Source organism: Scyliorhinus canicula, chromosome 14, assembly GCF_902713615.1.
Source record: "Scyliorhinus canicula chromosome 14, sScyCan1.1, whole genome shotgun sequence".
Classification (NCBI taxonomy): domain Eukaryota; kingdom Metazoa; phylum Chordata; class Chondrichthyes; order Carcharhiniformes; family Scyliorhinidae; genus Scyliorhinus; species Scyliorhinus canicula.
The window spans coordinates 67,909,920-67,935,048 of NC_052159.1; the positions used below are offsets into that span (position 1 = coordinate 67,909,920).

Sequence of the window (25,129 nt, forward strand, 5' to 3'; positions counted from 1 at the left end):
GGCCAACAAACAAGCAGAAGAATAGCCAGGTAGCCAGAAACCAGGGGAAAGCAGCCAAAGCATGAGAGGGGGAGATAGACCGTGAGAGGGGGGGTAGGGAACAAATCAGTCTAAGTGGAAGGAAAGGAGAACCATGGGGTGGGGGGGGGGGGGGGGGGGGGGGACGTGGGAAGGAAAGGCGAACCGCAGGGGGGGGAGGAGGGAAGAGACAGGGAACAATAGTGGAGAGCCAGGGAGGTGGGGGGGGGGGGGGGGAACGTGGGAAGGAAAGGCGAACCGCAGGGGGGGGAGGAGGGAAGAGACAGGGAACAATAGTGGAGAGCCAGGGAGGTGGGGGGGGGGGGGAACGTGGGAAGGAAAGGCGAACCGCAGGGGGGGGAGGAGGGAAGAGACAGGGAACAATAGAGGAGAGCCAGGGAGGTAGGTGGGGGAGGGGGGGGGGGGGGGGGGGGAAACGTTAACCAACTTGACATCCACACGAACAGAGAAAAAGGAGAATACAGGCGGAAGAAGGGAGGGCCGGCTGAAGCGGTAGCGTGCACCAGAAGACAACGGCGGTGAAATCCAGCCGGGAGAGGAGAGGGGCAACAGGGGCACCAGACCCACTCGAGGATTGCCCTCCGGAAGTGCCTGGCCGGAACACCTGAAGACTGCTGGGAAGTCATTTGGAAAAGTGAAGGAGAACGCCACAGCTGACATAGAGAAACCTCCCAGGCTGACTGACACCACAAACCTACCGGCGGCAGGTGGGTCTCACTCTGAAATTAAATTACACTGTATGGCCAGAGGTGGCATCCTGACAGCAGAGCGTGGATCAGTGTTATCCCCCCCAACCCCCAGCTTTATCCCCAACGGAGTTTTATCTTCCTGTGAAAGAGCCACCCCTTCCACAATGATCGTCTGGCACCTGTCACCACACTTATTTTAAAATATTTTAAATATCTTCAGAGGGTACCTCCATCTTTTTGTGGCCCTGCAGTCTCCCTCCTACACCGGCAGCACCCACTTCTGTTTGTGAGGCTTGATGGAACCATCAATTCAGCGAACACGTGTAGTTGGATCTGAACAGAGGCTTTAATACACTTACAACAGAGCCAGCCTATTCGTCGTTGAACTTCAAGATGAACTGGCAGGCTGGCTCTAAGGCACTGATCTTTATACATCGGTCCCAGGGGGAGGAGTCCTGGGCGGAGCCAAGGGAGGAGCCCAGTACAAACTCTCGCGTACTCCCAGAGCGACTCCCACTGATAGTCGGATAGTGCAACTGCACTTACAATGGTGGATAGTGAACATATATACATGGAGTTATATTGGCAACTATATACAGCATTGATCTTACAACAGGTAGATAACGAACATATACATGGAGTGATATTGGCAACTATATATAGTGTGAATCACATTCACCACAAGGCTGCCAGCAACCCACAGCATAACTGGACTGTATGATGTGACCAATTCACTCGAGACAAGAGTAGAAGTAAACCATGGCTTTAATCAACTGAGAACAGTTCCTGCCTGCGACTGGTCCAATACTGAGAACCGCCTACAGGTCGACTGCTCTTTATACCTCCGTTTAAGGGGAGGAGCCATGGGCAGAGCCCATACATGCCCCAACATGTTACCCTGTGGATAATGGCATACAATGGCCCATAGGAAGAACCCACAAGGGCAACAGCATAGCACAGATACAAATACAAGGGCAACAGCACACATACAAATGCAATGGTGGATTATTGGCATAATACATTCACCACACTGTACCTCTGAATTGGTTATCTCTGTGAAGTTCATGCAGGTAGGCGGAGTTCCTAGGCTATTGGGGTCAGGACACACACCCGCTTGTCCCTGGTACACAAATACTGATGTAAGATTCTGCCCCTTTCAACCAGGAATTTTTTGTACCTGGTTCTGTCCTTTCTTGAGCCACAACTTCATTTTCCTATGTGGTTATCGGTTTGTTATTGTGGTTTTATCTCAGGATTCATTAGTTTCTTACACCAGAAGACACCTTGCTGGAGACAATGGTATTTTGTTGGAAACATTTATTTACATGCCAACTACTTACAATGGTTAAGTTAGAACAAGACATAGATAGAGCTACTCTCGAAGATGCTTCTTTGCTACCTTCTCTCAGACAGTGACATCACTGTGGCATAGTTATTTATGCACACTCAGTAACTATCATTAAAGCTAACGCTTTACTCGACAATCTGCACCTGCAGCTAACCAATCTTACTTACCACACTTTATGTATTTACATATATGCACTATAAACCTAATTTAGACTTAAATCTACTCTCTTTGTCCCCCCACTCCCACCCTGTAAGAAAGTCCATTTACATCAGTGTGAGGGCAGAGCAGTGTAAAACCTGACTGGTCCCCGAAAGCGTGCACCTGGACAGCAGTCTTTGCACAGGAGCTTGGGTGAGTACATCGCTCAGGGAGGAGAAGTTCATGCTCAGATACTTAACCCTGGCACTGCCTACTAGCACTGCCCCCAGCACTGACACTTGGCATTGCCTCAGCATTGCCTGAGCATTGGCAATGCCTGGGAAGTGCCAGGGACAGTGTCAGAGGGCAACATCCGGGCAGTGCCAAGGGACAGTGTTCAGACACTGCCTGGAGGAGTGTGCGGGGTTCCAAGTGAACTATTGTGGGCTGAGACTGCCTTTAGAAATTGCAGCACTGGGGCAGCACGGTACGCAGTGGTTAGCACTGCTGCCTACGACGCTGAGGACCCGGGTTTGATCCCGGCACCGAGTCACTGTCTGTGTGCAGTATGCACATTCTCCCTGTGTCTGCGTGGGCTTCACCCCCACAACCCAAAGATGTGCAGTGTAGGTGGAATGGCCACGCTAAATTGTCCCTTAATTGGAAAAAAATAATTGGGTGCAGTAAATTTTTTTTAAATTGCACCCGATCATTTAGGGAGTAAGTTTCAGGCAGACGGGCTCAATCAAAGCCGGCCCTACCAGCGGTACATCGTGGACCCCGCCCCTTTCTAAGATCACGTCCGGGATAATATGGCATAGAAACGGTGGCTCCAACGCCGCTTTTCCCACCCACACTCAGCCTTTGCCGATATCAGGGAAAATTCCGCCCTTTTTGTCTAAGCTTATCTAATACCTCAATATTTCTTACACTGGTGCCATCTGCCTCTCCCAATCATTTGTTCACTCTGATTCACCTTTTTGTTGCTGAACCTGATTTCTCACCCCAGTTCATTCAAACCCTCCACAACAACACTAGAAACCTGACAGATCAGTGCAGGTTGATGCTGGCTCTGTTGAGATTCAAGCCTTCCAGCTTGTACAGGTCTCCCCTCTCCCTGAACGCGTCCAACATTGTAGGAATCTAAAGCCTTTCCCACTGCACCAGCTCTCCGGCCATGCATTCATCTGCTTTATCCATTCAGTTATGTACAATTTATAATCTCACTAATGCTTTGTACCCTTGAAACCTTGTATGCTTAACCTCCCCCCCCCCCCCCCCCCCCCCCCACCCTATCCCCCACTCCTTTAGGGTACTCTGCAGCTGCTTATTGACATCTTTGACGCTGGCACCAATGAGAAAACATACTATCCCAGGAATCACTTCCACAGCCACGGAAACACCTATCAGTTCTCCTAATTATAAAATCCCTTATCAATATTGCATTTCCAATCTTCAACCTTCCCCAGACAGCTGAACAACCTGTAGTGCCTTGGACTTGGCTGCACTGCCCAGATGAACCATCATACTTACAAGCTAAATACCTGTAGAGAGTGAGATGCTTGGAGGGGGCTCCTATACTACTGGCCTGCTCCTTCTTGACTTCCTGGTGGCCACCTATAACCTCTATGCCCATGCACCTTTCCACATCCAGAAACATGCTATCAGCACAGCTCCAGCCATGCAAGTGCATTGCAGTGACACCGGTTGACGTTCAAGCTCTGAAATCTGGAGCTTATGCTCCTCCAGCTGATGAAGCTTGCTGCACATATAGTTGCCCAAGACATTGAAAAATCCTGGGTTTCCCACATGAAACAGGATATTCCAGGAGACTGTGATGCCCTGTCCTGCCTCTATTTATGAGACTAAATATACTTAACAGAAATAAGCGAAAGACTTATGTAAAAAAACCTCACCAGCTTTTCACCCGTCAGAACCATCTCTTGAGCTGACAACCTGTTTAGTTTTTTGTTTACCTCATTCCCAGATGTTCATTTCCCTCCCCCCTGTTACTCCACCGCCGAGCTGCTTTAGGTCCACACTCCTCAGCTTTAGATTCTCACAACAATCAATCCGTTACCTGCTGTCCTGTCGTACCATCCCTCGATATTTCTGTCAATTTGTTCTCTTGATTTGCCTCCCACTTGACTCCCTGCCACGGCTTTTATCGCTTGGTCTCCAGAATTGTTTTCCTCCAGCTCACTCTTGAATTTAAATTCCTCAGTTGTTGTGCTGAGCTGTGAACTAATTTTTCAGAATCATTAGGCCTAGTTTCTGGATTATTAATCCGTTACCATAATCATTATGTTACAGTACCCTAATATTATGTTGCTATTTAATTACTTTCAGTAAATCTGGTGCATCTCTGTTCATTATATTTTGTTACACCTACCTGTTTTTTAAGTGCCTATTTACTGTTGGTTGCTTCAAGTGTTCTTCATTCTCTTTGTGGGTTTTGCAAGGCAGGCGGGCCAGGTGCAGCCAATCACCATGATAACGGAGGCAGCTGATGTCTCTCAGCAGTCTATTCAGAGAGCAGCTCTGATTGAGGCACTCCTGCATGTGCACAGCTACCTGAGAATAGTGGTTATACCCATGAACAATGCAGTCGTTGTTAGTGGGAATAGCTCATGAAAACAGCTGCACTTCAGTCGCTGTTTTTGTCATTCATTTTCTCCTTTATGTTCTCAGCTCCTGAAGGGTGGTCTGACAGCATCACTATAAATGTGTGAGTGCTGGGTGAAAGAATGAGCACTGAACCGAACAGAACAAAATAGTGGTTTGAACATGAATCTACTTTGACAGACCTCATAGTTGACCTTTGTTCTTCATGTGGACTCCATCTTTGCATATGTTTGTGAGTTCTATACCAGCCTATGAATGATGGTTAATGCTGCTATTGAATGAAGGATGACATCTTCTTTTCTGAATGCTATGCCAAAGCCATTGCTATTTAATCTTTAACTAGTGTAGCAAAGAGAAGGAAAACAATTGTATCTCCAGTCCAGATACCAATTTTAAATGAAATTATAAATCTGCATTCACATTCAACCCCTCTAACCTTAATTTGTTTTACATAGGGACTCGTCCTGAGCATTTATCTTCCATTACTCATCCCATTTAATCAAGTCATATCCCATTCTAATTACTGCCTGATTAGATCAATTGCTTTCATAAATGTTCAACTGTATAAAATTATTTTTTCAGGACCAGATTGGTTGTTCAACTGTAGTTATCATTCAAATCAGATAACCCAGTTACATCTCAGACACAAACCCTAATTTGTTATAGGATTTCCATCAGCTGGTGGTGGAGTAATGAATGAAAGACTTAAATTTCAGGATTTCAATTCAATCGGTGCTTGCATTATATCCTAAAGCTGAGATCTAACCAGATCCGCTAATTGGAGTCATAGCTGGCACAAAGGAAGATGGTTCTGATGGTTGGAGGCCAATCATCTCATCTTCAGGACATCACTGCAGGAGTTCCTCAGGATGGTGTCCTTGGCCCAACCATCTTCAGCTGCTTCATCAATGACCTCTCTTCCATCATAAGGTCAGAAGTGGGGATGTTTGCAGATGACTGCACAATGTTCAGCACCATTCGCGAATCCTCAGATAATAACACAGTTCATATCCAAATGCAGCAAGATCTGGACAATATCCAGGCTTGAGCTGACAAGTGGCAAGTTGCATTCACACCATACACGTGCTAGGCAATGACCACTTACTACAAGAGAGGATCAACCACCGCCTCTTGACATTCAATGACATTACCATTGCTGAATCCCCCACAATCAACAACCTGGGGGTTACCATTGATCAGAAACTGAACTGGACTAGCTATATTAATACTGTGGCTACCAGGGCAGGTCAAAGGTTAGGAATCCTACAGTGAGTAACTCACCTCCTGACACCCCCAAAGCCTGTCCATATCTACAAGGCATAAGTCGGGAGTGTAATGGAATACGCTCCACTTGCATGGATGAGTGCAGCTCCAACAACACTCAAGCGACTCAACGTCATCCAGGACAAAGCAGCCACTTGATTGCTCCCCCTTCCACAAACATACAAACACTCCACCAGCGATGAACAGTGGCAGCCGTGTGTTCCATCTACAAGATGCACTGCAGTAACTCATCAAGGTTCCTTAGACAGCACCTTCCAAACCCACTACCATCTAGAAGGACAAGAGCAGCAGATGCCTGGGGACCTCGAAACCTAAAGGTTCCCCTCCAAACCATAAACCACCCTGTCATCAGCAAATTTAGCTACCATACACTCAGCCTCACATCCAAGTCATTGTTATAGACAGTAATTTGTCTCAGTCCCAACTATGTGGCATGGTTCTCCAGTCCATCAGCCATGTGTTTCACGGCCGTGCGCTGTTCATTGGTGGCGAGATTCTATCTTCCTGCCACTGGTCAATGGGATTTCCCACTGTAACCACCTCACCACGAAACCCGTTGGCAGGGGTACGTTGCCCGTGGAAAAAGGGACTAATTTAGCACAGTGGGCTAAATAGCTGGCTTGTAATGCAGAACAAGACAGCAGCGCGGGTTCAATTCCCATACTGGCCTCCCCGAACAGGCGCCAGAATGTGGCGATTAGGGGCTTTTCACAGTAACTTCATTGAAGCCTACTTGTGACAATAAGTGATTATTGTTATTATTATTAAGTGAATCCCCATGATGTGGAATTCTGACTTTGATCCCTGTGACCATCCAGTAGTTAAAGTTTGCAACCTGAAAAAGAGCTATCTATTCCTGCTTTCTGCTTCTTAACCAATCATTTATTCATGCCAATATGTTATCCCCTACACCGTCATGTGTATTCATCATATTCATCTTATGTAATAATCTTTGCTGCGGCACCTTATCAAATGCCTTATAGAAATCCAGGTACACCATACACCATGGGTAGGATTCTCCATTGCCCGACGCCAATATCATAATTGGCAATCGGGTGGAGAATCCCTTCCGATGCCTAAATCGCATGTGCGGCCACGGACTCGTCCACGGACCCGGAGTTTTACCCGCCGTGGCTAGCCCCTCACCAGTCTCAGAATCTGTGAGAGTTCGGCACCAGTTCCCACACCTGCGTCGGCACTTAGGTACAAAATCAGAGAATCCAGCCCCATATCTACAAATTCCCCTTTATTCACTTTGCTTGCTACATCTTCAGAAGATCGCTAATCTATTGGTTAAATTAGTGAAACATGTTTTGCCTTTCACAAAAACATGTTAATATTGCCTGATCACATTATGATTTTCCAAGTATCCTGCTACAAACGCCTTATTAATGGATTCTAACAGTTCCCCTCTGACAGATGTCAAATTACAAAATAAGATTAACCTGTTTCAACCCAGTCAAATGTTTTTAAGATATATTTCAATCAAGATTAGCCTTTTTGTTAAAATATTTACATTTGTTACATACATTCAGTGAACACTGCAACGACTGGTCCCGAAGCGTGGTCCCCCACTTTGTCATGATTCTGGATGGGGTACCGCGAAATTGTTATGCTGTCGGGTGAGGCGGGATAAACTGGCTCCCTGTCTTTATTCAACACCCTCGATTGGTTGTAGCAAGGTTAATTTAAAAAGGACGCCTACTGTGCTGGATATATTTTCTCAGTCCAAGTGTATATTTTGAAAGCATCTGATTTATCCAGGCTTTCATGGGTCAAAGAAATAGGGAGTTTATTGGCCACTAAAGGCATAGAAGAAAATAAGAAAACACAACATACGTATACACAGATTAGAAATGAGAATTGGATCCAAAAATATAAGTAATCAGGTGAAAAGAATCAGATTTTGTCTTGTTTGTGATTAGATAATGAAGAGTTGCAGCCGTTAAGTTGGGTGATTCCGATAGCACTTTGGCAGTTGAACGGTTGGTTTGGAGATTCTTGGTTCTGCAGGTTAGCTGAAAGCAAGTGGCCTGCTTCCTTTTCGATTGTGGCTTTGCTGACAGATTTGCTTCCAGCAATTAGAGAGACAAAGTGAAACATTTAATCTACAAGACCAGGGGTGTCCATATATACTTCAGCTGTGGCCCTCATAGCACACACTAGTAAAGCAAAGATAGAATACCAGACTGGCACAAAGTGACCATAGTTATATGTTATAGTTGTTTTTTAACCCCTTCTCGTCTGTATTCCTGGAAGGCGAAGAACGGGGGGGGGGGGGGGGTGATTCTCCAAAATGGAGACTAAGTGTTTGTGCCGTCGTGAATGCCGTCGCGTTTCACGACGGCACAAAAGGGGCACGTGGACGTCCGATTCTGTCCCCCACAGGGGGCCAGCGCGGTGCTGGAGTGGTTCCCACTGCTCCAGCCTCCCTTTCCGGCGCCAAATGGGCGCCACGCCAACCCATGCATGTGCAGTTGGGCCACGCCAACCTGCGCATGCGCAGGGGACGTCTTCAGCGCGCCGGCCCCTACACAACATGGCATGGGGGTTCAGGGGCCGGCCGCGCAACAAATTAGGCCCGGGGGGAGAGGCCGGCCCGCTGATCGGTCGGCCCCGATCGCGGACCAGACCTCATCGAAGGCCCTCCTCAGAAAAGGACTGCTTTTCCCCGCCCCACAGGCCGCCCCCCCCCCCCCCCCCGACCCTTAGCGCAGAGTTCCCGCCGGCAGCGATTAGGGGTGAACGGTGCCGGCGGGACTCTGCTTTTTCCGCGTGGCCGCTCGCCCCATCCGGACTGGAGAATCGGCAGCCCTGCCGATTCCAGCGGCCCGCGGCTGGCGCGCGTCAAACGCGCCGGAGCAAATGCCGCCGATTCTCCACACCTCGGAGAATTGCGCGCCGGCGTCGGGCGTCGTGGCGCGGTTGCGGCAATTCTCCGGCTGGCCCGGGGCTCGGAGAATCGTGCCCAAGGAGTCTGAAATACAACTCACTGAAGGTGGTTCCTGCTGAGAGAGTTATCAGTTTCCATCCTGCGCAGAAGATTACAAGTCAGTTTTTACATTGCATCTCTTCCTTTGCAATGTCTCTGTCTGAAAATGGATGCGAAATTCCATTGTCTCTCTTGGGACTAACAATAGGTGCAATCTTGCCAAAAGGGAACAATGTCCCCAGCGGAGGGTTTTTCAAACCCAGGGTCACGACCCATGGGTGGGTGTCGGGAGGGTGGTGGACCAATCGATTGAGGCATTCCCAATCAAGGGAAGAAGTCCCCAACAGCCGCAAGCAGTTGTTACGATTGCTGGCTGCAGGCAGTCCCCGATAGGAGGCGGGGTGGCGCGAGGCTGGGCTGTGTACTGGTCACCGCGCATGTGCGGGGGGTGGGGCCTGGGCTGATGGGCATCCACATGAGCACAATGCTAACAGTGGTGGTCCCATTTTGGAGTTCTGCCCTGGTGCCCGTCCTTTGTGTACTGCTCCGCTCTTCCCCCGCCACCGATCGGCAGCAGGCGACCTGTGGTCCGTGGTCAAGCAGTTCAACGGCCAGCACAACGTCCGTTTGCACTCCCACGATGTGAAATATTGGTAGGGTAGTGGTCTGTGACTGGGGTGGATGCCAGGCCATTGAGACGGAAGCCAGGCCAGGTTTGTCGGCGAGGAAAACCGATCAAACGTCAATAGGGCTGACACATGTGAACACTGAAAGAAACCTACACAGTCATCGCTTTGAGTCGCCATTCTCTGCAAACCAGGAAGTAAGTGTTTTTGGTGAGAATGGAGCAGGAGATACCTTGGATGTTTGGATAGTACAATGCAGTGGAACCAGTAAGAAATATTGTGACACTGTATGTGTTAGACAAGTTACTTCATCTTGTCTCAAGTCATAGTTTGTAAAGCAGTTTTATAATAAGGAAGTAAGGGTCAAAGACACAAACAGGCCAGGATCTCACAATTGAATCTGCTGGAGAGAGCTTCTCAGAAAAGTCCACGGCAGGATAAAGCAGTGCTGATGTGAGCTGTATCCAGAGCTCCTGGTGAACAAGCAATTGAGAAGAAATTGACGAGCGGCATAGTGATGCAGTGGTCAGCACTGTTGCCTAGAGCGCTGATGACCCGGGTTCAATTCTCCCCGTGTCTGCATGAGTTTCACCCCCACAACCTAAAGATATACAGGTTAGGTGGATTGGCCATGCTAAATTGCCCCTTCATTGGGGAAAAATAATTGGGTACCGTAAATTTTTTTAAAAAGAAGAAACAGAAGTCGGGAACAAAGCAGTATGAAAAGGATTTCTTGAGGTATAGCTTTAATTGTGCCAATGCAAATCAGGATGCAAAGCCCATGGCTGGGATTCTCCCTTCTAAGGACTAAGTCCCCACGCCGGCGGGAAAACCGGCGGCAACCGCTCCGGTGTCTCTGCATTTTCGGGGGCTAGGTGGATGCCACAGGGGTTGGCGCCACTCCAGCCGGCGCCGAAGGGACGGCGCTTGTTCGCGCATGTGCTGAAGGGCCGGCATGATCTTGCGCAGGTGCGGATCGGCCGGTGTGATTCCGTGCATGTGCAGAGAGGTCGGTGTATTTTGGCGCATGCCCGGGGGGTTCTCTTCTCCGTGCCGGCCATGGCGGAGCCCGAAAGGGGCCTGGCGCGGAAGAAAGAATTGACCCTATGGAACAAGCCCGCCCGCAGATCGGTGGGCCACGATCGCGGGCCAGGCCACCGTGCCCCCCCCCCCCCCGGGTCGGATCCCCCTGCACCTCCCCAAGGACCGCCCACGCATACTCACCTGGTAGGTCCCGCTGATGCGTAAGGTGAGTAATTCACGGCGGTGGGACTGGCCAAAAATGGATGGCTGCTCGGCCCATCGGGGCCTGGGGAATCGCTGGGGTGGCTGCTGTCAGCAGCCCCTGACCGGCGCGGCAGGAATCCTGCCCTCGGGGGGAAGACAGCGTCGGAGAATACGGCAGCCGGCGTCAGATTGGGATTCATCCCCCCCCCTCCGGCCCGGAGGGGGGGGGGGGGGGGGGGGGTGGTTGGAGAATCCCGCCCCATGTGTGTTACATGCAGGGAAGTACTCGCAAATGAAAGTTTAAAACCCTCAAGTCTTCAAAGACATTTGATGATGAAGCATGGTGAGGTCAAGGACAATCCTTTTGATTTTTTTCAACAAAGCATGCAGCAAGAACTTATATGATCAGTTGAAGCCCTTGGCAGGAATGCAACATTGAATGACAAAGCAAGAGAGATTGTGAGGACCAAGCAGGGTCACTTGCCGCAATAAACGTAAAAACGTAAGCAATAATGCTGTGTTGCAAAGGTTGGCCAGCATGCGTCGCAAAGGGTCAGTGGCTGGCATGGGTCAGTAAGGTCAGCGAGCGTGGGCCCTGAAGGTTCGGCAGTTGGTAAAAGTGAGTCCTGGGAAATAAAGTTTGAAAAACACGGCTCTACCGAGCACATTTAGCTGCATGTTTCCTGGCACTCGTAGTGCCAAGAAACACGTGACTATTGAATGCGGCTCGCTTTGAATAAGGAGCCTGAATGGGGAATGCACGGCCGACGCCGCACTTAGCACCGTTTTTCACAAAGGAGAGTTCCGCTCGCCGGAATTCACCATTGTAGCGAGAGATCGGGATGCCCTTTTTAAAAGGTGCCCCGATCTCCAAGGCCCCCAAAAGAATCCCAGACCTTCCCCCCCAGCCCAAACGCAATATGGGAGGGTCCCTGGAGCCCCTCCCAATCCCCCAACGTCGGGAAACCCCGGACCGATCACGCGCGTGCAAAAGTTGCGAGCTTGGCAACCTAGTTGTGCCAACTTGGCATCCTGGCAGTATCCATGTCAGCTGGAAATGCCACCTGGGTCCCTTTGCAGTGCCAGGCTGGCACCCAGGTGGTATTGCCAGGGTGGCACTGCCAGGGTACCTGTTATATTAATAAATTGTAATATACATATTACTCTTTTTGTCTTGCTGAGTTGTGTTGAAATTTGATTGGAAATAGTCAAAGTCTTCCAGATGATGGCAAAATGTATAGGATAATGTTCTCGACATATATTCTTGTTAAGATCCTTAGGATGCATGCAAATTCTGATATCTCCTGACGGTTTTTTCACACAGACCAGGGAACTAACTAATCGGTCGGCTGTGTTACCTTGGATATGATTCCTTGAGATTGCAATCTCATTAATTATGCTTTCAATCTCTCTTAGAGGCACTGGTACTCTGGATTGGATTGGATTGGATTTGTTTATTGTCACATGTACCTAGGTACAGTGAAAAGTATTTTTCTGCGAGCAGCTCAACAGATTATTCAGTACATGGGAAGAAAAGGGAATTAAACAAACTTCAAGAAAATACAAGAAAATACTTAATAGGGCAACACAAGATATACAATGTAACTACATAAGCATTGGCATCGGATGAAGCATACAGGGTGTAGTGTTAATGAGGTCAGTCAATAAGAGGGTCATTTAGGAGTCTGGTGATGGTGGGGAAGAAGCTGTTTTTGAGTCTGTTCGTGCGTACTCTCAGACTTCTGTATCTCCTGCCCGATGGAAGAAGTTGAAAAAGTAAGTAAGCCGGGTGGGAGGGATCCTTGATTATGCTGCCCGCTTTCCCCAGGCAGCGGGAGGTGTAGATGGAGTCCTTGGATGGGAGGCCGGTTCGTGTGATGGGCTGGGTGGTATTCACGACTCTCTGAAGTTCCTTGCGGTCCTGGGCCAAGCAGTTGCCATACCAGGCTGTGATGCAGCCCGATAGGATGCTTTCTATGGTGCATCTGTAAAAGCTGGTAAGGGTTAATGTGGACATGCCGAATTTCCTTAGTTTCCTGAGGAAATATAGGCACGGTTGTGCTTTCTTGGTGATAGCGTCGACGTGAGTGGACCAGGACAGATTTTTGGTGATGTGCACCCCTAGGAATTTGAAACTGCTAACCATATCCACCTCGGCCCCGTTGATGCTGACACGGGTGTGTACAGTACTTTGCTTCCTGAAGTCAATGACCAGCTCTTTAGTTCTGCTGGCATTGAGGGAGAGATTGTATTGAGGACTATTGTGGAGGAGGTGTTGTTGTTCATTCTTACTGATTGTGGTCTGTTGGTCAGAAAATCGAGGATCCAGTTGCAGAGTGGAGAGCCAAGTCCTAGGTTTTGGAGCTTTGATATGACCTTGGCTGGGATTATGGTGTTGAAGGCGGAGCTGTAGTCAATAAATAGGTGTCTGGGTGGATGGATGATAGGCTTTGCATCCTTTTTTAGCAGAATTTTATATTGGTTTGACAATGTGTCCATAACATGAAGAACATGAAGTATTCACTGAGTAACTGTATCTTTCTAATCTTGATGTCTCATATGTGCTCTTAAAGATCCTTTGAATCAACTGCAACTCTTTGCATGCCTGAGCACCGAATAACGAAGATCTGTGGTCATCCACAATCTCAAAACGCAGTGTTATAATAATAATCGCTTATTGTCAAAAGTAGGCTTCAATGAAGTTACTGCCAAAAGCCCCAGAGACAGAATGTCTCTTGAGAGATGTTAAATGACACGAACCATGTGACACAATCTGATTGCCATTATAATCTGTAAATGTGCATGCCACAGGTAAAATCTTGTAATCCTCTTGGACGGATGATGAATCCTGACAGTTCAACAAATTGGCGGAAGCTCCAGTGCCCAGCCTAAAAACTATAGGGCTGTTGTTAATATTCACGGTCATTGTCCATTCATTGTCAGTACTAATGATGTTTACTTTATGGGGAACCTTCTTTGTTGCATGGAGATCTTTTATTGTTGCTTGAAGATCTGTTTTTGTTGCTTAAAGGTCTGTCTTTGTTGATGCTTCAATGACTCCAACAAAAAATGTGTTTTCTAAAGAAAAACTTTCATCTTCGTCTGAAAAATTCTCTTGTGAATTTATTCTTTCACATTTTTCAATTGACCTTACATTATAATGCTGTTTCTGTGCGGCAGGGAGAAAATTTGCTGATGATTTGCATTGGGAAGCAAAATGGTTTAATCTTGAACAGCTTAAACACCATTTTCCTTGAGCAGAATAATTCCCCTTTAAGTGGCCGTTACCACATCTGTAGCATGTCATGACGTTGTCACTCTGACTCATGCGCAGACTTCTTTTGTTGAGCGTCGCATTTCAGTACAAACTGTGCATGTCCCGAGTTGGAATGTGCATGCGCAAGATAGCCGCGTTCTTGTACATGCTTCTTTGCTGCCTTCAACACCATTTTAACTTTCTCAAACTCGTGGTGGACTTTCACACCTTTTTCTCATGGATAATATTCGAAGTATTGGTTTTTACTCTGCTCATTTGAAATGCGCTTTTTGATATCAATTTTTAAAGTTGACTCATTTTGCCGTAATAAATGATCTGGGGCGGAATTCTCCGACCCCCCGCAGGGTCGGGGAATCACCAGGGATCGGCGTAAATCCCACCCCCGCTGTGGCCAGAATTCTCCGCGGGCCAGTGCCGTGGGGGCACTCTTTTTCTTCTACCACCGCCACGGCCTTCACCATGGCGGAGGCGGAAGAGCCCACCACCCTACCGCGCATGCGCCGGTGGTGACATCAGCAGCCGCTGACGCACCACCGCATGCGTGATCCGGCGAAGGCCTTTCGGCCAGCCCCGACGCCGGGCTGCGGGCGTCAAAGGCTGTTGGCGCCGGTTTTGCCGCCAGTCGGCGTGGCGCCAAACACTCCGGCGCGGGCCTAGCCCCTAAAGGTGCAGAGAATTCCGCACCTTTGGGGAGGCCCGACGCCGGAGTGGTTGGCGCCACTCCGCTACGCCGGGACTCCCCACCCCGCCAGGTAGGGGAGAATCCCGGCCCTGATCTCTGATTAGAGAGTTATGCAAATCAACAAAATTATAAGTCTGGGCTACAAGTTTAGGGTCAGTGATAGAGCTAACGATGGTTCTCCATTCTTTTGTAAAAATTTGTGAAATCTGAATTGCTCCAAAATTTCATTGGTTTGCATTTTGCAATGTTCATCAAATTTTGCGACAATGACCCGGAATTTACTTTTTATCTTCGCCTTCAGCAAAAATGAACGAATTGTGATAGCTTGCTGACCTGCCAGGGACAGAAGCAAAGTTATGCGTGTAGCTTCAGAGGCTGTATGTAAGTCATGAGCTTCGAGATAGAGCTGGAATTGTTGTTTAAATAACTTCCAATTGAGATTTAAGTTATCGGTAGTCTTCAGATGTCTGGGAGCCTGCACTTGGTCCATCGAATCGATTTGCTGTCGAGGATCCGTTTGCTGCGATGACTTCCACAGTCAAACAGTCAGTATAGGAACTTTTCTTTTCTAATTTGCTTACTAGTTGTTCTTAAAGTTTGTTTTCACCTGGTACCATGTTATATTACTAAATTGTAATACGAATATTACTCTTTTTGTCTTGCCGGGTTGTATTGAATTCTGATTTGAAATAGTCAAAGTCTTCCAAATGAGTAATATATAACAAACTAGTGAGTTCTTTCACTTCAGTACTAAAGTAGTAAAACAAGTAAGTAATTTTAAATTAAACCACGTTTATTTTGATCACGTCTTCACTCTAGCTGTTCTCCACACACACTAAGTAAAAAAAGAACGGGAAACTCCTTTTATCGCTCCTGTTAGTTTTGCCATCTCGTGATCATCGGTCTGTACTTATTTTACATTAACTGAACATGTATTAACACATGCAGAGATCACTACAGTCCCCAGGTGGCATCAGCAGTGCCAGGGCACCCCCTGCCCAAAGGGCATGCAGTTGGGGGCCGTTGATCCCCCTGGAGACCCTCATGAGTGCTGTTCCACCTGATCCCCGTTTGTGGGGACCAGTACCAAATGGCACTCACCAGAGCTCCCCAAGGCGAAGGGATTGAAACCCAATGTCTCAGACCTCGGGACTCTGCACATTAGAGTAAGGCTTACTGCCTCGCTCTAATATGCAGATTTGCTACAAAAGGGATTTCACTTTACAACGTCTCGCGAGATTGCATTGGATCACACGAGGCGTTGCAAGCTGGGTAGATCCCGGGAGCAGGGTCTCCCGGCTATCAATGGTCACGCTGCGCTGCGGCGAGCTGCCTTTTGGGCACAGCGCGGCTGGAGGATCACGTCCTACAATTCACATAGGAATTCCACCAAGTGGTTATTTTGCAGTCTCAGTAAGTTTTTAATGTTAAAAAAAACCAACTTATTTAAAATTCCAATATGTCCATTCACTGTCGCTGGGACAACATCCCAGAACTCTCTCCGTAACAGCACAGTGGGTGTAACTACACCTCAAGGACTGCAGTGGTTCAAGGAGATAACTCACCACCACACACTGAAGAGCAACTAGGGATGGGCAATAAATGCTGGCTTAACCAGCGATGCTCACATCCTGTAAATGAATTTTAAAAATGCATAATTCGTGACTATGATCCATTATCATGACAACAGTTAACAACCACTCCAAAATCTACTTTTTTTTGTAAAGAAAGAGCTTTCGTTTATATAGCGTCTTTACAAACCCAGATCTTCCCAAAGCGCTTCACAATTAATTAACTGCTTTTTGAAGTGTAGTCACTGTTATACTGCAGGAAATGTATAATTATATGAATATAATTAAACTTGAGGCCAGTCAGAGCTCTGCTGTCCATGTCTTCACTCCCGCATATTCATCTCCCCTGTGGTCACCGACCTACATTCCCGATTAAATAATGTTTCAATTTTACATTTTTGTCCTTGTTTTCCAATCCCTCCATTATCCTCCAAATCTCCATATTCTCCTTGAGATTTGCAACCCTCCCCTCGCCACACCCAAGTTCTCTGTGCTCTGTGAATTCTGACCTTTTGAGCATTCTCGACTTTAAACACTTCACTATTACTTGTTTGTCATTGACAATGTTGGACACCTTCCGTACCCCGTCTCTCTGCCTCAGCAACCGCCATGCCGGTTTCACAATTTTTAAAAGCACAAGTGAACCAGGTGTTGGGAACTTGGCCCATTAGAGGTGGAAAATCGCGGAGGCCACGGAGAATACCGGTTCGAGCACACAAATGAAATTCAAACAGTGTCTACTGTACGCGCTGAGTGAAATGCTTTGACACCGTTTTCGAGGTGACGTAAAATGGGAGATTTGGCGTCAAATCAGTGCCTGCCTTGATTTTGGCATCAGATGCCATTCTCCACCCAATCTCATTTCCCGATTTTGGAGTCGGCCAATGGAGAACCCTGCCATTGTTTTCTTTTAATTCAGTCATGGGATGTGGTTTTCACTGCTAGGCGAGCATTTATTGCTCACCTTTAGTTGTCCTTGAGAAGATGATGGTGAGCTGTCTTCTTGAACTTCTGCAGCCCATGTGGCGTTGGTACATTCAGGGTGCTGTTAAGAAGGTAGTGCCAGGATTTTGACCCAGTGAGAGTGAGGGAACGACGATATATTTCCAAGTTAGGGTGGTGAGTGGCTTACAGAGAAACGTCCAGGTGGTACTGTTCCCAAACGCCCGCTGTCATTGTCCATCTAGATATAGACATCATTGGTTTGGAAGGTTATGTCTAAAGAAGCTTTGTGAGTTCCTACAGTACATCCTGTAGATGGCACACTGCTGCTACTGTATGTTTGCAGTGGAAGGAGTGAATGTTTGTGGATGGGGTACCAAGCGGGCTGCATTGTCCTGGATGGTGTCCAGTTGCTTCAGTGTTGTTGGAGCAGTACTCATTCAGGCAAGTGGAGAGTATTCCATCATACGGCTGACTTGTGCCTTGTATATGGTGGACAGGCCTTGCGAAGTCAGGAGACGAGTTACTTGCTACAGAATTCTTAGCCTCTGACCTGATCTTGTAGCCACAGTATTTATATGGTTAGTCTAGTTATCCTTCTTGTCAATGGTAACCCCCATCATGTTGACCGTGGGGATTCAGCCATGGAAATGCCATTGAATGTCAAGGGACGATTATTAGATTCTCGCATGTTCAAGATGGTCATTGCCTGGCACTTAAGTGGCACAAATGTTACTTACCATTTCCCACTTGCCAGTCCAAGACTGGATATTATACAGGTCTTTCTGCTTTTGGACATGAACTGCTTCAGTGCCTGAGGAATCACGAATGGTGCTGAATATTTTATAATCATCACCAACCATCCCCACTTCTGACCTTATAAGAACATAAGAACATAAGAACTAGGAGCAGGAGTAGGCCATCTGGCCCCTCGAGCCTGCTCCACCATTCACTGAGGTCATGGCTGATCTTTTGTGGACTCAGCTCCACTTTCCGGCCCGAACACCATAACCCTTAATCCATTTATTCTTCAAAAAACTATCGATCTTTATCTTAAAAACATTCAATGAAGGAGCCTCAACTGCTTCACTGAGCAAGGAATTCCATAGATTCACAACCCTTTGGGTGAAGAAGTTCCTCCTAAGCTCAGTCCTAAATCTACTTCCTCTTATTTTGAGGCTATGCCCCCTAGTTCTGCTTTCACCCACCAGTGTAAACAACCTGCCCGCATCTATCCTATCTATTCCCTTCATAATTTTATATGTTTCTATAAGATCCCCCCCCCCCCGCATCCTTCTAAATTCCAACGAGTACAGTCCCAGTCTACTCAACCTCTCCTCATAATCCAACCCTTTCAGCTCTGGGTTTAACCTAGTGAATCTCCTCTGCAGACCCTCCAGCGCCAGTACGTCCTTTCTCAGTTAAGGAGACCAAAACTCCAGATGTGGCCTCACTAACATCTTATACAATTGTAGCATAACCTCCCTAGTCTTAAACTCCATCCCTCTGGCAATGAAGGACAAAACTACATTTGTCTTCTTAATCACCTGTTGTACCAGTAAACCAACTTTTTGTGACTCATGCACTAGCACACCCAGGTCTCTCTGCACAGCAGCATGTTTTAATATTTTATCATTTAAGTAATAATCCCTTTTGCTGTTATTCCTACCAAAATGGATAACCTCACATTTGTCAACATTGTATTCCATTTGCCAGACCCGAGCCCATTCACTTAACCTATCCAAATCCCTCTGCAGATGTCCGGTATCCTCTGCACTTTTTGCTTTACCACTCATCTTAGTGTCATCTGCAAACTTGGACACATTGCACTTGGTCCCCAACTCCAAATCATCTATGTAAATTGTGAACAATTGTGGGCCCAACACTGATCCCTGAGGGACACCACTAGCTACTGATTGTCAACCAGAGAAACAATCATTAATCCCCACTCTTTTCTTTCTATTAATTAACCAATCCTCTATCCATGCTACTACTTTACCTTTAATGCCATGCACCTTTATCTAATGCAGCACCCTTTTGTGTGACACCTTGTCAAAAACTTTCTGGAAATCCAGATATACCACATCCATTGGCTCCCCGTTGTCTGCTGCACTTGTAATGCCCTCAAAAAATTCCACTAAATTAGTTAGGCATGACCCGCCCTTTAGGAACCCAATGGAACAATTTCCATTCAGATGCCTCGCTATTTATTCCTTGATGGTAGATTCCAGCATCTTCCCTACTACCGAAGTTAAGCTCACTGGCCTATAATTGCCTGCTTTCTGCCAACCTCCTTTTTTAAACAGTGGTGTCACGTTTGCTAATTTCCAATCCACCAGGACCCCTCCAGAGTATAGTGAATTTTGGTAAATTATCACTAGATTTGCAATTTTCCTCGCCATCTTTTTTAGCACTCTGGGATGAATTCCATCAGGACCAGGAGACTTGTCCATCTTTAGCCCCATTAGCTTGCCCATCACTACCTCTTCAGTGATAACAATCATCTCAAGGTCCTCACCTGTCATAGCCTCATTTCCATCAGTCACTGGCATGTTATTTGTGTCTTCCACTGTGAAGACCGACCCAAAAAACCTGTTCAGTTCCTCAGCCATTTCCTCGTCTCCCATTATTAAATCTCCCTTCTCATCCTCTAAAGCAGTGCATCTCAAACTATCTGATGTGGCGTACCGGCAGTTTTTTTTTTCAATGTGCCAGGGACCGGTAAGCGAAACAAGCCAATCCAGGATTACTGTCTCTTTCTTTTCTGGAAACACTCCAAGTACCGGCAGACGATGGCCTGAGTACCGGCACCAGTACGCGTACCAAACCTTGAGAAGCACTGCACTAAAGGACCAATATTTACCTTAGCCATCCTTTTTTTGTTTTATATATTTGTAGAAACTTTTACTGTCTGTTTTTATATTCTGAGCAAGTTTACTCTCGTAATCTATTTTACTCTTCTTTATAGCTTTTTTATTAGCTTTCTGTTGCCCCCTAAAGATTTCCCAGTCCTCTCATCTCCCACAAATCTTTGCCAGTTTGTATGCTTTTTCCTTCAATTTGATAATCTCCCTTATTTCCTTAGATATGACAGAATATATAGGATTTTGATTTTCCTTCTTTCTACCATCCTTCCTTCTTGTTGCGCTCCGACTTGCGGATGCTCCACAGTGTCTCCAGCCGCCGCTCCAGCTCTGAAACTCGAGCTTCCATGGGCTGTGACCGGAGACAATTCCCGCACACATACTGACCCTGGGGACTGGAACTGTCCCCATCCTGCCACAAGGAGCAAGAGGAGCAGACCACGCCTTGGAGCTGTCCTGCCATGATTTATTCCTTTAAATTAAATGTTTGAAATTAAACTTTGGAAAGATGTTTTTGTGTCGGATTATATCCAATCTCCTGTATACTATTTAATTAGCTTAATCCCTGAGTATTTATCTTGCTTGATCTGACAACAAATTAAATAGTTATTTAATTGAAATTAAAATGTTATTTAATTAAATTGAAAAAGTTTTTTAAATCAACTTAAAAATAGTAATTTAAATCAACCCAAAATAGTTATTTAAGTGAGATTTAAAAATTTTAAAATAGTAATTCAAATCATCTTTAAAATAGTAATTTAAGTCAAATTTTAAAAATACTAATTCAAATCAACTTAAAAATAGTAATTTAAATCAAATTAAAACTAGTAACTCCACAAATATTCAAATTTAGCCCAGTCTGCCTTTCAGCCAATCAGGTCACAGTCTCCAGTGACGTCACTTTACCTTGTTTTTTTCAATTTGAAATAAACAAACAGACAAGCAGCTGTCCTACCTGCAGCAGTGTCCCACGCAGTTCCACTCCTCTCTGCTCCCGACTCTCCTCTCGCTGTTTTGAACACTGAAACTCCCGGCTCTCCTCGCACTGTTTTAAACACTGAAACACCCGGCCCTCCTCACTCTGTTTTAAACACTGAAACTCCCAGCTCTACTCTCTCTGTTTTAAACACTTATGATGGAAGGAAGGTCATTGATGAAACAGCTGAAGATGATTGGGCGTAGGAAACTACCTTGAGGAACTCCTGCAGTGATGTCCTGGAACTGAGATGATGGACCCCCAACAACTATCTTCCTTTGTGCTGGATATGACTCCAACCAATGGAGAGTTTTTCCCTATCTGATTCCGATTGACTCCAGTTTTGCAAGGGCTCCTTGATGCCATACTCAGTCAAATGCTACCTTGATGTCAAAGGAAGTCACTCTGTATTTTGGGGGACTTTGGGGGAGAATAAGACATGATGCTGATGTAATGATGATGTAACATTACATGATTGAGTAACAGAGATCTGGAGCAAGGCGAAGTTCCAACCTCATGCAGAGGTCCTAATATGTGTAGAGTAGCTGCAAAGTGCTCTTTCGGAAGTCCGGTGCAGACTCGATGGGCTGAATGGCCTCCTTCTGCACTGTAGGGATTCTATAGAAATAAAGACAGATGACAGTCTCAAGCAGCTTACTTTTGGAGAATGGACAAACCCCAAAGAATGCCATGTTGACCCCAAACACATAATGAAGCAGGAAATAATGCTCAATAGGAACGGAAATGAAACTATTTAAATTTGTTTAACCGTTGGAGCCAGCAAGCAGCCAGATGAAACTGGCTGGATTTAAATACAAGATCCAGAGAAGATCATTAATGTTTTATCCTTTGCACCGACCCATGCTGCAACCTTAATTTATACTTATAAAATGGTGTCCCTGGTACCATTTCTTCAGGTCAATTTTGTCAATTTCCTTTATAATTCTGAAATGTCCAATCAATTCAGCTCAGTCTTTTTCATTCTTTCATGGGATGTGGGTGTCAGAAGCAAGGCCAACATTTAGTACCCTTCACTAATTGCTCTTGTGAAGGTGGTTATGCAACACCTTCAGTCCATCTTGTGTAGGTGCACCCAGGATGCTGTTAGGAACAGAGACCCAGGTTTTTGACCAAGCAACAGTGAAGCAATAATGATATCATTCCAAGTCAGGATATGATGGTGTGCAGATTGGAAGGAACTTACATGCGGTGGTGTCCCCATGCATCAGCTGCCTTTGTCCCTCTAGGTGGTAGAGGTGGGTTTGGAAATTGTTGTCAAAGGAATAAGAGTGAGTTGCCGCAGTGCTTTTCAGTGTTTTTTCAAACCTTTATTCTGGTGACTCACTTTTACAAAATGGCCGACTCTCACGGGCAATGCCACTTCCACAATAGATTCTCCATAGTTACTTGTTAAAATGTCGCATTCATTTTTGGCATTTCTGTATTACTAAATATTAAAAATTGTAAATAAAAATATATTTTCTATTTTTTGTTGTTATTTGGAGATCTAAATAACTTGTAATAAAAATTTCTGAACAGATCAGTGTTCAAGACTTTTGATCGCAGGCTCCTGGGGCGGGATTCTCCATTTAAGAGACTAAGTGCTGACGCCGGGACTGAATCAGTGGACTGCTATAACAGCGAAATGGCACCGGAACCGATGCAATTCCGGAACCATTAGAGAGTTAGCACACAAGCGATTCCAATGAAAAACAATGTCCAATTCGCCGGGGTTGCGATTGGCACTCGAGGTGCTGACAAGCTGCAGGCGCATATTAGCACTCCACTCCCCACACAAACTCATTTCAGCCAGTAAGATGGCACTGGTTCACCCATCCTGTTGATGGGTTGGCTGAGGCCAGGGGATGACTCAGGGGTGGCCTGGGGGACACCCATACGGCCTGTGGCACTAGGTTCACAGTGGGCAGTCAGCGGCGGGCGCATGGCTGCTTTCCAGGTTGCGGCAATGTTGTTCCATGCCCTGGCAGCAGACCTGGTGCTCAAATCTCAAGATAGCTACTCACCTCCTCCGATCCCCACACCAGCCATTGCATTAACTTCACATCTTTAAATAGGTGTATTAAACGGCATCTGTGTGAACGCTCACTGGGCAGTCGGTTAGACCACAGAAGGCCTTGAGATAGGGCTTCCTTCCCATTAATGGGTTGGAGATTGGTCTTTATTGCTGTCCTTGGTTTCTTGCCACACCGTGGTGGGATTCGGATCTCGCCAATGGGAGGGGGCCAGTTAGATCGTAAACCAATCCAGCATGGTTCCCGATTTCGGGCTCTCGTGCGATCAAACTGGCTCGCGTGGATTCGCGCTCGGCATGACGCAGCTGTTAGATTGAGCGTTTTGGCTCAATTTTCACGAAGGAGGAGACTGAAACTATTCAATAGTGACAGGTAATGCAAAAGTAATAGAAACGGTGGAATTTGGAACAATCATCATCAATAGCGAAAAGTACTAAACAAACTATTGGGATTGAAGGCAGGCAAGTCCCCAGGGCCTGATAGCCGACATCCTACATTTTAAAGGAAGTGACAGTGGAGATAGTTGTTTCATTGGTTATAATATTCCAAAATTCCCTGGATTTGGGAAAGGTTTCACTGAATTAGAAAAATGATATTGTAGTGCCCTTATTCAAAAAGGGAGGGAGGCAGAAAGTTGGAAACTATAGACCAATTAGTTTAATATCTGTCTTTGGGAAATTGTTATAATGTTATAATCCATTGTCAGGGAAGTAATAACGGGACATTTAGAAAATCAAAAGGCATAATTTGCTAGAGTTCTTTGAAGGTGCAACAAACCAAGTGGATAATGGGCATCCTGTAGGTGTCGTGGGCAGGATTCTCCGGCCTGCTGCACCAGTTTTCTGGTTGGGAAATCCCCGGGTGTGGATTCGCTGCCGGTGCAACAGAGAATTCCGACAGCGGAGAATCCAGCCCAGTATATCTGGACTTCCAGAAGACATTTGATAAGGTGCCGCACAAAAAGTTCATACACAATATAAGATCACATGGAATGTGGGGTAATTTCTTAGCTTCGATTAAAGACTGGCTAATGGACACAGAGTTGGACTAAATGGATCTTTTTCTGTTTGGCAAGATGTACTGAGTGGGGTGTCACAGGTTTCGGACCTCGGGCCTCAACTATTTACAATGGATGTGGGGAAGGGTAGAGCGGTCAATTACAAGGGGGCATATGTTTAAGGTGCGAGGGGCAAGGTTGAGAGATGTACGAGTCAGGTTTTTTACAGAGAGGGTAGTGGGAGCCTGGAACTAGCTGCCGGAGGAGGTGGTGGAAGCAGGGATGATAGTGACGTTTAAGGGGCATCTTGACAAATACATGAATAGGATGGGAATAGAGGGATATGGACCCAGGAAGTATAGAAGGGTTTAGTTTTTTCGGGCAGCATGGTCGGCGCAGGCTTGGAGGGCTGAAGGACCTGTTCCTGTGCTGTACTTTTCTTTGTTCTACTATCGCCAAATTTGCAGATGACACTTAAGTAGATGGGATAGTAAGTTGCAATGAGGGAATAAGAAAATTGCAAATGATTAGGTGAATGGGCCAAAATATGGCAGATGGAGTTTAACGTAGATTAGTGTGAAGTTATCCATTTTGGTCGGTAAAATGGAAAGACAACTTATTATCTAAATGGAGAGAAACCTCAGAATGCTTTGGTGCAGAGGGATCTGGGTGTCCTTGTACATGAATCTCAGTAAACTAGTATGCAGGTGGAGCAGATAATAAGGTGGCAAATGGAATTTTGGCCTTTAAAGCTAAAGGAATAGAGTATAAAAGTAGGGGAGTGTTGCTGCAACTGTACAAAGCATTGCTGAGACTGCACCTGGAGTACTGTGTACAGTTTTTGTCCCCTTATTTGAGGAGGGATGTAGTTAAATTGGA

The 25,129-nt window shown here is 46.3% G+C and overlaps 1 protein-coding gene and 1 long non-coding RNA gene across 7 annotated transcripts in view; one reads left to right on the forward strand and one right to left on the reverse strand.

The window, feature by feature from the left end:
• The window catches only part of LOC119977798 (high-affinity choline transporter 1-like), a 280,545-nt gene extending 259,322 nt beyond the window's left edge, over positions 1-21,223 (reverse strand). For 4 of the 6 annotated variants that reach the window (XM_038819018.1, XM_038819020.1, XM_038819022.1 and 1 more), the window contains exons 1-2: positions 4,607-4,705; positions 4,295-4,458 (exon numbers count right to left, since the gene is read on the reverse strand). The gene's annotated coding sequence lies outside the window, so the exon portion shown is untranslated. Of the gene's footprint in view, positions 1-4,294; positions 4,459-4,606; positions 4,706-21,199 lie in introns of those variants that run through there. The other 2 variants (XM_038819017.1, XM_038819021.1) reach the window with 2 other exon arrangements.
• LOC119977799 overlaps positions 9,550-25,129 on the forward strand; it is a 67,133-nt gene continuing 51,553 nt past the window's right edge. The window contains exon 1 of the long non-coding RNA XR_005463276.1: positions 9,550-9,878. This is a non-coding gene — a long non-coding RNA (uncharacterized LOC119977799). The remainder of the gene's footprint in view (positions 9,879-25,129) is intronic.